The following is a 16,432-nucleotide window of genomic DNA, read 5'->3' as shown; positions in this document are numbered from 1 at the left end:
TGGCGACGAACAAATTCCTCTCAACGAGAGACCAATTTGTTGATACCGTCAGCGTAGGATGTTTGACTTTATGCTTGCACCGCTTCATCACTATCAAAGTGAAGTCCTCTAAGGTGTTCTCTAAGTTTTAGAAACAGATGAAAATCGGATGGGATAAAGTCGGTACAGTATGAAGGATGATGGATAACAGTGAATCCAAGGCGTAGGATTGTTGCAGAAGTCGCAGCGCTCGAGTGTGATCTGGCATTATCATGCTGGAAGAGGTTGCTCCATATGTGGGCGAATTCTTCGAATTCGTGCTTTCGGTTTTCTGAGGGTCTCGCAGTACCCATCAGGGCTTATGATGGTGGTGCCTTAGACACGAATTCCAAATGCTCCACACCTTGAACATACCTGAACACTGTGAACATGTCTCCGTCTGCTAATGGCGTGGTCGTGAACTTTTGGGGTCAGTGTTATTCTGTGGTGGAACTCCATTGATACTCTCTTGTTTCGGGGTCAAAATGGAGAGCCCAGCTTTCATCAGCTGTTAAATGTTGTTAAGGAACACGTACCCTCGTGCTCAAAACACAAAAGAAATCATTGACAGATGTCCAATCTCCTCTGTTTCATGTCAGGAGTCAGCAGTCGAGGCACCCACCGTGCACATAGTTACCTGTACCGCTGTTCTACGGCGATGGCCTGTACACGGTTTCGTGGTATGTCACACTTACCTGAGAACTGTGTCTGTGATATCAGACTATTTTCTCTGATTAGTTCAGCAACCCCAATTCCGATGAGTCTTGTCGGTTGTCGTATGCGGTCGTCCAATCCGAGCTCTGTCACACACGTTGAGATTAGCACCACCGTTTCCCTCATTACGAGCACGAACAGCCCAACATCGCACTTTACTCATGTCGATACAGTGTTCATCTTACAAAGCTTTGATTCTTCTATGGCTTTCAATTGGAGGCACATTTTCAACTCTTAGAAACTTTATCACAGTACTCTGATTCTCACTTGCATTATATACCACCATATAACACGCTACATCTCGAAGTTCTCTATCAGCGGAAGTTTGCAACTTGCGTCAGAGAAGAGGTATAATCGACCGAGAAATACACTTGACATGTAATACATCAATCAATATTGAGCACAGAATAAAAAATTCGGTGACATTACTTTTCAGCAGGCAACGGCCTTGCCGCAGTGGAAACACCGGTTCCCGTGAGATCACCGAAGTTAAGCGCTGTCGGGCGTGGTCGGCACTTGGATGGGTGACCATCCAGGCCGCCATGCGCTGTTGCCGTTTTTTCGGGGTGCACTCAGCCTCGTGATGCCAACTGAGGAGCTACTCGACCGAATAGTAGCGGCTTCGGTCAAGAATACCATCTTACGACCAGGAGAGCGGTGTGCTGACCCCACGCCCCTCCTTTCCACATTCTACACCGAGGTTGACACGGCGGTCGGATGGTCCCGAAGACGGAGTGTATTTTTTTTTTTTTTTTCATGCCCTCGTAGCTACCACCATGCGATCAGTTTGACCTCAACCTATCTGTTACCAACAACAGCACAGACCAGTACCATGATGAGCAAGGGAGGTGGTCGCCGGAACGCCTGAAATGTAGCCTTAGGTCAGAGCTGATCGCCGGAGGGCCGGTCGCTGTGGCCGAGCGGTTCTAGGCTCTTCAGTCCGGAATAGCGCTGTTGTTATGGTCACAGGTTCGAATCCTGCCTCGGGCATGGATGTGTGTGATGACCTTAGGTTTAGATTTAAGTAGTTCTAAGCCTATGGCACTGATGACGTCAGACGTTAAGTCCCATAGTGCCTAGAGCCATTTAAACCATTTTTTGATCGCCGTAGAACAGTGTGGTGGCAGCCAGGATCCGACCACGTCGCGATCATGAAACAGCGGAACATCAATGGAGTGGTGGGGTAGTCATAGTTTGGATAAGCATAGTGTGCGGAGTCTTTTTGTTATCAAGGCTAATCGGTGGACTGATCGATACTGGAACAGGATCCTCCACTCTGTCACGTAACTTTAAAGTCAACGTTTCGACGATGGGTTCGTCTTTTAGATCTAAAATTTGCGAACGCAACTCACACAACCAGTGAAAACCATTCTCCAGGAGATAGGAATCAACGGGATGGAGTGGTCAGTATCGTCGACTGACGTGAAACGGGTTGAGCTTATTTGGAAACTTGCAGTGCGTCGTTACAGGACCCCTGCCCACACAGTGGATGAGCCAAGACGGCCATAGTCGCACAATGGGATGGGCTGAGCAGCAGTGTCTCAGCGACTCTCTGGACAGAGTGATGAGGGAGCTGCTGGGGTATTAGAATGCACGCGGTGCAGCGAAGCGGTATTGAACGTCGCGCAGATGCAGATTTTTATTTCGCAGATGTGTAATTTCGGACAGACTATTTTTACACAGCATGGCTTTTCTTTACTTTGTTTGGTTCAAATGGCTCTGAGCACTATGGGACTTAACATCTATGGCCATCAGATCCCTAGAACTTAGAACTACTTAAACCTAACTAACCTAAGGACACCACACAACAGCCAGTCATCACCACGAGGCAGAGAAAATCCCTGACCCCGCCGGTAATCGAACCTGAGAACCCGGGAGCGGGAAGCGAGAACGCTACCGCACGACCACGAGCTGCGGACTTACTTTGTTTCATAAGGCTTATTTTTCATTCCGTATTCCTCTTGAATCTAGGCGAATATACGTTCGGAAGTATGCAGGTAGCGTTAAACACTTTTTGTCCAATTTAGTTTCTGGTGACGCTTATTTCACTCAGTTCTACACTGATGGCTACATTCATATTAGGCACTACCGTGGTAATCAAAATCTGGCACCCTGTACAGTTAAAATTCATGGAGGAAACACGGCAATTATGACGAAAAAAGCACCTCTACTTCTACATACTGACGACAATATCAACGCTACGATATGGGGATGGTTTTCAGAAGTCAAGTTACTTACCATCCTTCAGCCAGGAACCGCGATTTTTTTTCAAAGTATATTCTTAAGAATTTTTTTTACTTACTAGCGATTCTTCAAGAACATTAACACATTTAATCACACTATGTAAGCATGGAAGTACTTGCCAGGGAGTAACTGATGAAATCATAACCAAATTCCTTTTATCAAATGGGAATTTTATTCCTAAAAGCATTTTTTAAAAGAAACAGGTTTAAAATTATAATCAGAAAGCACCCTCTAAATATCAAGTTACAGTTTATTCAGAGGCAGAAAGAAACAAGTTTTGAGTGTATGAGCTTTCGGGCAGAGAACCTTGCGGCTCCCTTTTGACACGGCCGTAGTTACGAGCGCTCACAACAGCCTCTGAAAGACTAGACTGGTGCAAATCTGCAACACACCAGATTACTTTAAACTAAAAGCTTTAACAATTTACACAAGCACACAAACTATGCACCCCCGTAGGACGGATGGAAATGGTACAAAACACTAACAATTAAAATATTAACTTTGCCACCGAAGGTGCAACTTGATTTTAACTTCTAAGAAAAGTCTTACGGTGAAAGGGTGGCAGCTTTATATACTAAAATGATTATTTAAATAAAAGCCCATGAAATGCAATCGTATATAAAATTCTGCAAGGTTGGCCAAACAAGTTAAGATGCTCTACAGTACACAGATACCGCCTCTCAACATCATAGGCAAGATCAAAACATATTTCAGGTATTGGGCCGTTACACTCCAAGCAATAAATTCGTTAACACACCAAATCCGACAAACATGACAGAGGCAGCTCCGAACGACAGACAGACAGACACTAACTGCCTAAGAAATGCGGACGAGAGACAGACGAGCAAGCTGGGGACGAGAGACTGACCAAGAAAACAAGTAGAATTTAACAAGAATAAATCACACAACATATCACCAATCACTTCTCATAAACTGCGATTTCTCGAGAAACCTGGCGCAGCACCCCCAGATCGCTCTCCCGAATCGTCCACTGCCAGCCGCTTCAACGGACGCAGGAAAGAGCGCCGATCTCCCGTCTCACGGCGTCGCAGCTCGCACCGGCCAGACTGATGTCGTGGGTTGCCTCCTGTTGCTCTCGTGTCGACCGCGAAGCCACTACCCCTCGCTATACGGCGCGGCCCACTGGACTCACGTGGCGACCTCACATGCGCCGACGCTCAAGACGGACAAGTCATCTTGTGTCTCAGTGCGCGACCGACCAACCGATGGATCCAACCGCCAATGACCAATGACTGAGCAAACTCGAGCGGACTGGCGGCCTAACGCGCAAACTCAGATGCACGAACTAAACTCCGACCGGGCGACCACTCACTGAGTTCTCTTACTGGCGGAGTGGAAAGACTCTCATTTTGCCGGCTTTAAAGGTTGATCCGAACGACAGACAATCTAGCACTCCGAACGACAGACAGACACAAACTGCCTCACAAATACGGACGAGAGACAGACTAGCAAGCTGGGGACGAGAGACTGACCCAGACTGACTCAGACTGACTGACTGACTAGTTCATAGCGCCCCTTAAATGTACGTGAACAGGCAATCTTTCCCGCCAGAGGGAGACACCAAAGCTGCGATTGCCACAGCGGCGCCACCGCCAGAAACGGAGGGCGACTGCTTCACACTACGCGCTGCGGCGCGCTCTTCAAAACAGCAATCTTTACCACGGCTCAAGCCAACAATATCTGCCGTATTTCAGTAGGAAAATGTGGGGCCACATGTAACAAAAAACGAAAGATATCTCTGACAGGTGTTGCTCTTTCCCTAGCCTGCAAGTTCGCCTGACATGCTTTGTGCAACACAACATAATTGTCGATTCGAAGGTTGCCATAATCAATGTAATAATTATTTTTCTTTCATTTAACCAGACATCAATAATAAGTATAACACGTGGTTGCCGCCTAGTTAAATAAAAGCAAAAAAGATTCACCTGACATGTCGCCAATCGAATAGTTGTAGGGTACGGCCGGTGTCGCGGTCGTACAGCAACTATAGTTTATGGACTTGTACAGAAACCAGGTGCAGCAGGATTCCACAAGAATTGGTATCTGACCCGTCATAAATTGTGTGCTGCAGCTGCCGTAACTCTGGTTGCAGCATCGTACCATACTGAATTTTTAGAATGAGAGATCGCGTATGATTCTGTAACTCTAATGATTTGAATATTCCTACGAACCTCGGGTATGGTATAATGTTCATTTCACTCAGATTTGTATTTATAGGCTTTCAGTTTTAAACCCGGCTTTAGAGCAGGAGGTACTGGTGCGACAGTGAAAGGGACTTTCGTCACCAGTACGTAGCTGGTCTCGGAAACCATGTGGTGGAGTACAGTTCTACATCACCCTACTGTGCGCGCATGACCTTCTCTACTATGGGTGGAGATGTTAAAATCGTGTTCCACCTTGATGCTGTTGAAGAAGAACAGCCTTCCATTCTATACTTAAACATAATAAGACAAACGTGGCACTGCAGTGCGCTGACACTCGTCACAGACAGACGTTACTTTGGATTACGTGCCAGGATGAAAGCAACACTAACTATGATGAGCTCAGGATCGTAGTATAGGCTTCTTGCTTCGTTCCAGCCCTCATTGAACGACTATGGGTATGGTCTAAACTTAAAAATCTGTCTTCAACGGTGAAGTTGCTTTCCATAACGCTGTGCCTTACTATGCACGGTCTAAGGGGGTAACTCTTGCTTCTACGCAGTCAATTATAGAGGAGCCTGGCTGGCATTACCCCACTGCGTCACCCAGCCAAGCACGCGTTATTGAACGAATGGCCAAAGGCAGTTCAACACCGCATCAGTCACCCTCATTTAGGACCATCCGTTAGTCTGATAGCAATTTGCACGAGTGAGAGGGAACGCGGCATTATATGTTGTGCTGCAAGCAATTTAGTTGTTTCATTTCGAGAGCCAGGCTGCGGATCAGATAGCACAGTCTGATCCCTTTATGCAGCTTTAAATTATCCGGAGGCATATTTTTCGGAACACGCAGTGATCTCCCGCAAATTGTGTCAGGTGCTCGACAAATTTGTCGCGACAACCGCCGGGCGGTGGATTTTCCGAAGCGAGCTCGGCGCTCGGTTTGGCGGCGTCTGAGGACGGTGGGGTGGCCAGGGGCGCCGCCGCGGGAACGCGCCCGCTAATTGGCTCATTAGCGCCCGCGCTACACGTTTATTGGCCGCGGCACGCCGTCCGGCCCCGGGGCTTCCCCGAGCCGACTACCCCCACAGAGCGCGGTGGCTCTCACCTGGCTCCCGCCGCTCGCTGCAAGCGCGCGTTCCACAAAGTCCGGCTACGCAGCCGTTCGGATAATTGAACTTTAAATGCCCATCAAAAGGAAACATTACGAAATAAATGATAAATAGTGCTTTATTCGGTATTAACTGGTACATACTCTTTGAACAGATAAAAAGGGCGATAAACAAAAATGACAAAAATGCAGAAATTATCTCATTAATTAGCATAGCCTACAAAGTGTTCTCCAAGATTCTCCACAAGAGATTATAACCATATTTGAAAGGGAGAATAGCTAAGAAAAAAGCAGGATTTATGAAGAATCGATTCACCACAGAGCAGATATTTGTACTGGAAGAATCAGAATACTGGGAATACAGCAAAACAGTGGCTTGTCTGTTGATTTTAAGAAAGCCTAAAACAGCATAAACAAAGAAAAACTGTGGGAGAAAACGTAAAAGTTTGGAATACCAAAGAATATTACAAATTTTGTAAAAGTCGACGTAGAAGGCTCAAAAGGTATGGAGAAAATGTATGGGGAATATTCCATGGCTTTTGACATAAAAATAGGAGTCAGACAAGGATATGGAATATCACCACCCTTGTTCAGTGTAGTAATACTGTAAATACTGGATACAACGGTGACGCAGAAAAGAAAATTAGCATAGGAAGAAAATGAATGTCCTGGCCTTTGCGAATGACGAAACACTAACCGCTGATGACCTGAAAATACTGGCAGGGAAGCTATTTCAAACAGCAGACGAAGTCGGATTAGAAGTAAATAACGAGAAAACAAAACCAATGAGTGTAAAAAGAAATTACAGGGTAAAAATGCGGGAAACCACACAGATTCATGACCACCTGTTTGAAGAAGCAGAAGATTTTAAATATCTGGGGGTTGTAGTAAATGAAAGAAATGATCAGTAAGAAGCAATAGAACCGAGGACAAAAGCAGCATCCAGAGCTTCATACTCACTTACTCACATACAAATTACTTTCAACCAACATTTCATCAAGAGGAGAAACCAATATTGTTATATGGGGCAGAAATATGGAAAACAGATAAATACACAAAGAGAAAGATAACGTTTTTGGAGAATAAAGTCCTGTAGAAGATATTTGGACCAATATGTGAGAGAGAAGAATGGCGAAGAAGATAGAACAGGGAGCTCAGGGAGGTATATAAGGAAAAGTACTCTCGCAGAAGGCAAGACAAGGTGGCTGAAATGGGCCGGGGGCATATACGGAAGAGAGGAGGGATACGACTGAGAGAAACGTCAGCAAAGGAACCTGACAGGCGAAGTCCTTTAGGAAGGCGGAAAATAAAAATGGAGAGACCAGGCTTCCAAGGATATTCAGATGGTTTGCGAAGATGCCAAGGACAGGACGCTGTGGAGGAGGATACTTGGAAGAGGCCAAAAGCTGCTGCAGTTTGTGGGTCCAGGGGTAAAATAAAGCCCCTCGTCTCACCCACGAACAACATACATACGTGTGGTGGTAGCTCAACGATACAGACACCCACAGCGTAGTTGTAGAGAGGTGTGGCTAGCACACTTTTCCTGAAGAAAGGCAGCAACCTTTTCAGCAGTTGCAGCGGCAAAATCTGGATGACTGACTACCTGACCTTGTAACATCAGCCATATGGCCTTGCTATGTAGGCACTGCGAAAGAAAGAGAAGCAAGAGAAAACTAGAGCCTTTATATTCGTTGAAGAGAAAGAGCTCCTTATAATATTTGATGATGACGGCATTCTTTTGGGTAAAATTATGCAGAGATGACGCTTATACAAGACCAGTCTTCGGACAGAACAACAACAACAATAACAAAATAAAGGGAGCGAAAGGTGATGTACAATTTGTACAGAAAGAGACAAGACGAACATCAACGAAGTTAAACAAAGAGTATGGGGCGTAGTCCAATTAAACTAGAAGGTGAAACCCCCAGGCTGTGGCTAAGCCATGTCTCCGCTATATCCTTTCTTTCAGGAGTGCTAGTTCTGCAAGGTTCGCAGGAGAGCTTCTGTAAAGTTTGGAAGGTAGGAGACGAGATACTGGCAGAAGTAAAGCTGTGAGTACCGGGCGTGAGTCGTGCTTTGGTAGCTCAGATGGTAGAGCACTTGCCCGCGAAAGGCAAAGGTCCCGAGTTCGAGTCACGGTCGGGCACACAGTTTTAATCTGCCAGGAAGTTTCGTATCAGCGCACACTCCGCTGCAGAGTGAAAATCTCATTCTGTAAACTAGATGGTGCTGAATGAGTAGTAGATGAGACACAAAAGGTAGTAAACTAATATTACTATTTGGGAAGAAAAATAATTAACGACGGCAAAAGTAAAGGGGATACGAAATGCAGCCTGCGAATGTGGTGGAAAGTGTTTGTGAGAAAGAGAGCTTTGATTTCCTAATCTGTTTAAGAGTTAAGGTTTTCTAAAAGTACGTATCTGGAGTGTTGCCTGACTCGTTTAGCTGAAGTACTTAAAGTATACGCAACTTCTAAAATACTAAACAGAGAAAAAGGCAACAAATCAAATCCAAAACCGATATTAACATAAAAAATTTTTACCAAAGTTTTCAGTTTTAGTTAATTTGTGGTACAAGTTCCACACGTCTCGATGTTATAAATTAACAACAAGATTTAATAAAAAGATGCATGCTATAAAATTGCCTCCCCCCCCCCCCCCCCACGCAAAAACAATTCAGATCTACTTGCAAGGTGAGTGCGTGACGTCGAACGCCCAGAACTGCACTGAAGTGTATTTTGAAAATAAATCGAACACTTGTAAGCCATTGGCTTGCAAAACGCAACTGTTGTCTGTTAGCGCCGTTCGTTGATGGCATGTTGTACCCGCACTAACCAATGGGTGGGTGAGCAGTAAAGCTGAAGTAGGAGGCTGTCTTTTGGAGTGTTCGGTCGTGGGTTAGAATCATCAGGCAAATTAATCCCATGAGCGTTGTCCAAATGTTAAAGGCCTTCAGTTCCGACGCGCGGAATAAGGACACGTAATCGAAGTCGAAGATATGGAGTTCGCGAGTGTGTTGTATAGCATAATAATTCACATATTTAATGGGAAGGACGCAGAAACCTCTAAATGGAAGTGAGTACGAAACATCTCCACCAAAAATGTCGACAAGATACTGATGATATATTTTGTTTCTTCCCGTTACGGAGGTTCCGCTCGTAGACCTTGAACCGGTGATGATTCAAATGGTTCTGAGCACTGAGGTCATCAGTCCCCTAGAACTTAGAACTACTTAAACCTAACTAACCTAAAGACATCACACACATCCATGCCCGAGGCAGGATTCGAACCCGCGATGGTCGTCACACTAAGCAATGCTTGTAACTTGGAACGTAAACGTGGTACGCAATTAACGAATGTTACCTTGTTATGTAGAAATTAAAATGTGTTTTTTTCAGTGGTTTTTTCGTTATTTATCTTCCGAAAGTCCTTACAAATGTCTGCACAAAGTTTCGTTGTCCTACGATCACTCGTTTTTCGTGGGGGCCTTCTCAAGTAGCGAAAGTTTAATTTTAACGACCCTGTGTATAATCTCGTTCACAGCAGAAAACGCATCATTCTCTAGCTGAAAGCAGCATGGTTTAAGAACGTCCTCAAGCATCGGGCCACAATCCTTCCTCAGGTTAGACCGCGTTACGTCTTCCACGGTGACTACGGGAACAGGAGTCGGCAAGTGCCCGACGGCCCCGCCCACTAAAACTCTGGCTGCGCTGACTTACGACCCCGAAACCCACAGCACATTCCCGCAGTAACAGTTCGGCTACAGCTTAACTGCGCAATTAAACCGCACAGCACTGTTCCGTTCGCCTGTCAGTGTTTGCACGGCGCGTCCAGCCACCGAACAATCTTGGATGAGAGCACCCGCTAGCAGGCTGTCAGGATCGCGCCGCCGGGGCCTTCATTGGCGAAACAAATTGAAACCCAAGGGTACTTTCTTACAGGTCTCCAGACTCAGATGCAGGTAACGACAGACCTGATGTACTAGGACAGTTACTTTTTGTTCCGTTTCCCAGATGTCAGTTACCTGTCCCACTTCTGCTGTAAATGTAACAAGTGACCTCCAAGAACATGCCATTCTTTGGCATCGCACTTCAGTAGATACTGTACTAAAAATGTAAACGTAAATGTCGTGTGACTAGGGCCTCCCGTCGGGTAGACCGTTTGCCGCGTGCAAGTCATTCAATTTGACGCCACTTCGGCGACTAGCGCGTCGATGGAGATGAAATGATGATTAGAACAACACAACGCCCAGTCCCTGAGCGGAGAAAATCTCCAATCCAGCCGGGAATCGAACCCGGGCCCTTAGGATTGACATTGTGTCGCGCTGACCACTCAGCTACCGGGGGCGGACGATACTGTACTTAATTGACAATAATGAAGGGATAGCCTGTCAATAATTACCGAAGATTTTTAGTCTCACAAATGGATTCGGTATTTTTTTCTCTTATAACTTCTTCGTTCTCTGCCGTCGAGTTTCTTGAATGGTACATGCCTAAAAATAGGTCAAAACAGGGACGCCATTTTATTACATCACTACTTCTTTATATTACATGTGAGTGTCTGATTTATTGAAATATTTGTTTAGCTACAAGAAGTGATATTTCATTTTCCAAGATACGTCATTTGCAACATCATCTTCTCCAAAAAGATCCTGTTACCATAGAATTTTATTTATTTTCCCAGCGGTTGAGTGTTCCGAAACACCGAGTGAGAGGTACTGTCCACCGTGCTGAAGTCGCGATGCGTTCCCGGTCACCTACCAGAACAGTTCACCATCCAACCCAATTTCTTGGCTTAAAGAAAAAGATAAATAAAGCAGGTAACTTATACGTATCAAAGATGATGGATCAATAAGCAGAACGCCAGGGGATAGAAAATATGATTCGTTATGATAGGTGTAGCAGTGATCAAAAACTAAAACAAAATCGCGGGATCCTATTAAAGTTCTTTCTCATTATTCTTATTACATTCTACTTTACAATTTTACCTTGCATTGACGTGCTCAAGTCAAATGGAAGGGCTGTGTGTTACAGAAGTTCTTCCACGTTTTTAATTTCGCAGTAGAACCAGAAACACTTCTTCTAATTTAGCATTTGGAGAATCATGGTTAACATACCCGCATGCACCTTTATGGCTTCAAGTAACCTCTGCGAAGCCCGCCCGGTTAGCCGATCGGTCTAACGCACGGCTTTCCGGAGCGGGAAGGAGCGCCTGGTCCCCAGCACGAATCCGCCCGGCGGACTTGTGTCGAGGTCCGGTGCGCCGGCCAATCTATGGGTAGTTTTTAGGGGGTTTTCCATCTGCCTCGGCGAATGTGGGCTGGTTCCCCTTATTCCGCCTCAGCTACACTATGTCGGCGATTGCTGCGAAAACAAGTTCTCCACATACAACCTCTGCGAACATTTTAGAACGTGTGGCCAAGGCATCCCGAGCTTCCATTCTCGTCTCCCTGGATACATTTTTGTCTGCATCGTAAAAAACAAATAAAACAGTACTTTCCACGTCTTGGTATTTTAAATGACAGTGAATAACCGAATCTTGATATTAGCTGCCATAAAGTCCAGTGACAAGCTGTAAATCGTGAACCCGAACTCAAGCGGCAACATTTCAAAGATTACCCACACCATTTTCTGAGCATTTTGGTAACAAGTGACCCAAAGTCTCTGGTGGATTGTTACAAACTGGATTTTGTTTGCTTTCTTGCTCCCATTCGTCTTTGTGTCTGCATCGCCCTCGGAATAACTGCACAACAGTCCAAACGTCGGCTGTAAGTGGAGTGTGTTTGGAACAAATCCGTTCCGTTCTCTCGCTGCACTTGCTGCTAACAACAGTAATTCCCTCTTTGCTCTTCGCCCACAAGCTTGCAGTTTACAGCACTGCTCGATTCTGTCTCGGATTTGTTTTTCAGGCAATGTTAGTTTGTTCGTTAATGATATACAGCACGATGGATAGGTTTACTAACGAAGAGTTGCTCGGTGTGCACCTCGTGTGTGGGTTCACTGAAGACAGTGGAAGAGCGGCGCAGTGACACTGTGCTGAGCTGTTCTAGGAGCGACGGAAACGCCATTGCCATAGTTTTACGTCTGAGGTTGTTGAAATGGTCTCTTTGGTATTGTACATTCGGTGATAGCACATTCCAGTAGTTTTCACTTTTATGAAGATATTATCAGAGAGAGACAGATAAATGAGATTACCAGTCGTAATTAAATTATTACTCCGTAACAAGCCACCAGAGAACACGGGCCCCTGAAACTGAAACACTTGGAAAACATATCTGAACTACTTCCGAAATTTTGTCGAAGGTGTTCCGGTTCACATGCTAGACTCTTCAACAACAGCAGAACTGAACTTCAGATATTAATGACGACGATGTCGACAGGATACTAAACCTAATCTTCCTTCATGCTTCCTTTTTCAGCTGAACTGACTTACTTATATGGTAGCCTTAAGGATGGCGGAGACGCGTCGTTACATGGGCTCCACGAGACAATGAGGGCGTTGAGAAGCATTCGTGAGCAACATTCTGGGAGACTGGTCCCTACTGGGTTCAAGGCACTCACATCTCAAACGGTGGCGCCCCTGATACATACACGTTAGTAGAACGTTCTCCAGCACGTGGCAGCGATGGTACAGCAAGTAGAAATATGCGCTGAAGGAACAGTCACTCTTGGGTGCACGGATGTATTTATTATTTGTTTATCAATGACACGTTTCGCCTGATACATGCATCTACGGGTTGGCTGAATATAGATGTTGTTAGGTGCAATAGATACAAAACATACAGAACACCCCAGAAAATAACTATGAAAAAACTGGCAACACTGCGCGGTGTCCTTGTTGAAGCATGCGTCGTAGTCCTATGAATGCAAAACAGGGACCTACATAGATCGGTTCCCATGCAAACATGTCGGAGGTGTACTTGCTCGTGTCTGGGCTAATCCTGTTTTGCATTATTGGACTACGTCCTCAACAAGGACACCATGCAATATTTCCAGTTTTTTGAAAAGGGCAATTATTTGCCGGGACGCGCAAGGTTTCCAGGTTTTTGACGAAGGCAATTATATGCTGGGACGTTCTGTATGCTCGGTACCACCTAATATTCAGCCAGTCTGAAGGTGTCTGAATCAGGCGAAACGCGTCATTGGCGAATAAATAATAAATACATTGTTACAACCAAGACTGACTGTTTCCTAAAAATCTGCATCAGACCTTTGGAACTGACACTTGTGTTTGGCATTACGTTCATAGAACCACTTTCAGGCTCTTTTCGACCATTCTACTCTCGAACAGTATTTGGCTGAAATCTTTCCGTACTGTCTCTGTTTTCTATTATTTTATGTTGTGGTAATACAAAACGAGCTGCCCTACCTCGAACTTTTTCGACGTCCTGTGTCGATTCCACGTGGCATCGCGCCCATCTTGCATAGCAATACTCCACAAAAGGACGGACCAGAGGAGTGTAGCCCGTCTATTTAGTAGATTTTTTGCACCATCTAAGTGCTCTCCCAATAACACGAAGTCTTCGGTTCACCTAAATAACATTTTCTACGTAATCGTTCTAATTTAAGTTGTTCATAATTGTAATCCCCCAGTATTTAGATGAATCGACAACGTTTAAATTTGTATGATTTTTCACGTAAGCGAAATTTAACGGAACTTTATAGTACCTACGTGCAGAACCTCACACCTTTCATTGCTCAGTGTCAATTGCCACTTCTCCACCATGTAGATATCGTGTCTAAATCATTTTGTAACTATTATTGACCTTCTGAGGAGTTTATTGTACGTGAATGACAGCGTCAGACGATTGCTGACAGCTGCTCAGATCGTCTGCTAAACCGTTTATACAGATCAACTACAGAAGAGGGCCTTTCGGGATCTCCACATCTCACTTATGTTTCACTCGATGACTTCCCACAAAGTACGACGAACTGCTACTCTTCTGACAGAAAATCGCTAATCAAGTCGCACAACTGAGACGATACTCCATAGGCATGCAATTTTGTTAGAACCTGCTTCCAAGGAACCCTGTCAAAAGCCTACTGAAAATCTATCAACTTGAAATCCGTTGCCGATAGCACTCATTACTTCGTGTAAGTAAAGAGCCAGTTGTGTTTCACAAGGACTGTATTACTTTTCTTTCACAAGAACGATATTTTCTGAATCCTTGCTGGCTGTGTATCAACAGATCTTTTCTTCGGGGTATTTCACACTGTCCGAACACAACAGATGTTCCAATATCCTACTGGAAATCGATCTCAGTGATGTAGGTCTGTAATTTAGCGAGTTACTTCTGCTTCCTTTTGGTGTATTGTTACGACCTGTGCAACTATCCAGTCTTTAGGTACGGATCTTTCGTCGAGCGGGCTGTGGTTTACTGTTGCTAAAAATAGAACTACTGCATCAGCATAGTCCGGAAAGAAACCTAGTTGGTACACAGTCCGGACCGAAAGACTTGCCTCTATTAAGCGACTTACGCTGATCCGTCCGCTTCGCCAGCTGCACGGTCAGCGCGGCGGATTGCTAACCCAAGGGGAACGGGTTTGGTTCACGGCCTGATCGGAGATTTGCTCCTCTCGGGGACTAGGGTTGGTTGGTTGGTTGGTTTTGGGGAAGGAGACCAGACAGCGTGGTCATCGGTCTCATCGGATTAGGGAAAGATTGGGAAGGAAGTCGGCCGTGCCCTTTCAGAGGAACCATCCCGGCATTTGCCTGAAGTGATTTAGGGAAATCACGGAAAACCTAAATCAGGATGGCCGGACGCAGGATTGAACCGTCGTCCTCCCGAATGCGAGTCCAGTGTCTAACTCGGGGACTAGGGACAAACGAAAAAATGGCTGACATCGAAATAAGTGTCCAAGGAATAGAAAAGCAACTGGAATCACTCAACAGAGGAAAGTCCACTGGACCTGACGGGATACCAATTCGATTCTACACAGAGTACGCCAAAGAACTTGCCCCCCTACTAACAGCCGTGTACCGCAAGTCTCTAGAGGAACGGAAGGTTCCAAATGATTGGAAAAGAGCACAGGTAGTCCCAGTCTTCAAGAAGGGTCGTCGAGCAGATGCGTAAAACTATAGACCTATATCTCTGACGTCGATTTGTTGTAGAATTTTAGAACATGTTTTTTGCTCGAGTATCACGTCGCTTTTGGAAACCCAGAATCTACTATGTAGGAATCAACATGGATTCCGGAAACAGCAATCGTGTGAGACCCAACTCGCTTTATTTGTTCATGAGACCCAGAAAATATTAGATACAGGCTCCCAGGTAGAAGCTATTTTTCTTGACTTCCGGAAGGCGTTCGACACAGTTGCGCACTGTCGCCTGATAAACACAGTAAGAGCGTACGGAATATCAGACCAGCTGTGTCGATGGATTGAAGAGTTTTTAGCAAACAGAACACAGTATGTTGTTATCAATGGAGAGACGTCTACTGACGTTAAAGTAACCTCTGGCGTGCCACAGGGGAGTGTTATGGGACCATTGCTTTTCACAATATATATAAATGACGTAGTAGATAGTGTCGGAAGTTCCATGCGGCTTTTCGCGGATGATGCTGTAGTATACAGAGAAGTTGCAGCATTAGAAAATTGTAGCGAAATGCAGGAAGATCTGCAGCGGATAGGCACTTGGTGCAGGGAGTGGCAACTGACCCTTAACATAGACAAATGTAATGTATTGCGAATACATAGAAAGAAGGATCCTTTATTGTATGATTATATGATAGCGGAACAAACACTGGTAGCAGTTACTTCTATAAAATATCTGGGAGTATGCGTGCGGAACAATTTGAAGTGGAATGATCATATAAAATTAATTGTTGGTAAGGCGGGTACCAGGTTGAGATTCATTGCGAGAGTCCTTAGAAAATGTAGTCCATCAACAAAGAAGGTGGCTTACAAAACATTCGTTCGACCTATACTTGAGTATTCCTCATCAGTGTGGGATCCGTACCAGATCGGGTTGACGGAAGAGATAGAGAAGATCCAAAGAAGAGCGGCGCGTTTCGTCACAGGGTTATTTGGTAACCGCGACAGTGTTACGGAGATGTTTAACAAACTCAAGTGGCAGACTCTGCAAGAGAGGCGCTCTGCATCGCGGTGTAGCTTGCTCGCCAGGTTTCGAGAGGGTGCGTTTCTGGATGAGGTATCGAATATATTGCTTCCCCCTACTTATACCTC

General features: G+C 45.2%; 1 pseudogene; it reads left to right on the top strand.

Annotated features, from left to right (window-relative positions):
- The first annotated feature begins 1,170 nt into the window (after positions 1-1,170).
- LOC124725217 lies at positions 1,171-1,288 on the top strand (annotated as a pseudogene).
- The last annotated feature ends 15,144 nt before the right edge of the window (positions 1,289-16,432 follow it).

This window comes from Schistocerca piceifrons, chromosome 1 (assembly GCF_021461385.2).
Source record: "Schistocerca piceifrons isolate TAMUIC-IGC-003096 chromosome 1, iqSchPice1.1, whole genome shotgun sequence".
NCBI classification, from domain to species: domain Eukaryota; kingdom Metazoa; phylum Arthropoda; class Insecta; order Orthoptera; family Acrididae; genus Schistocerca; species Schistocerca piceifrons.
The sequence above is the reverse complement of the archived record's forward strand: the minus strand, read 5'-3'. Positions and strand labels throughout refer to the sequence as shown.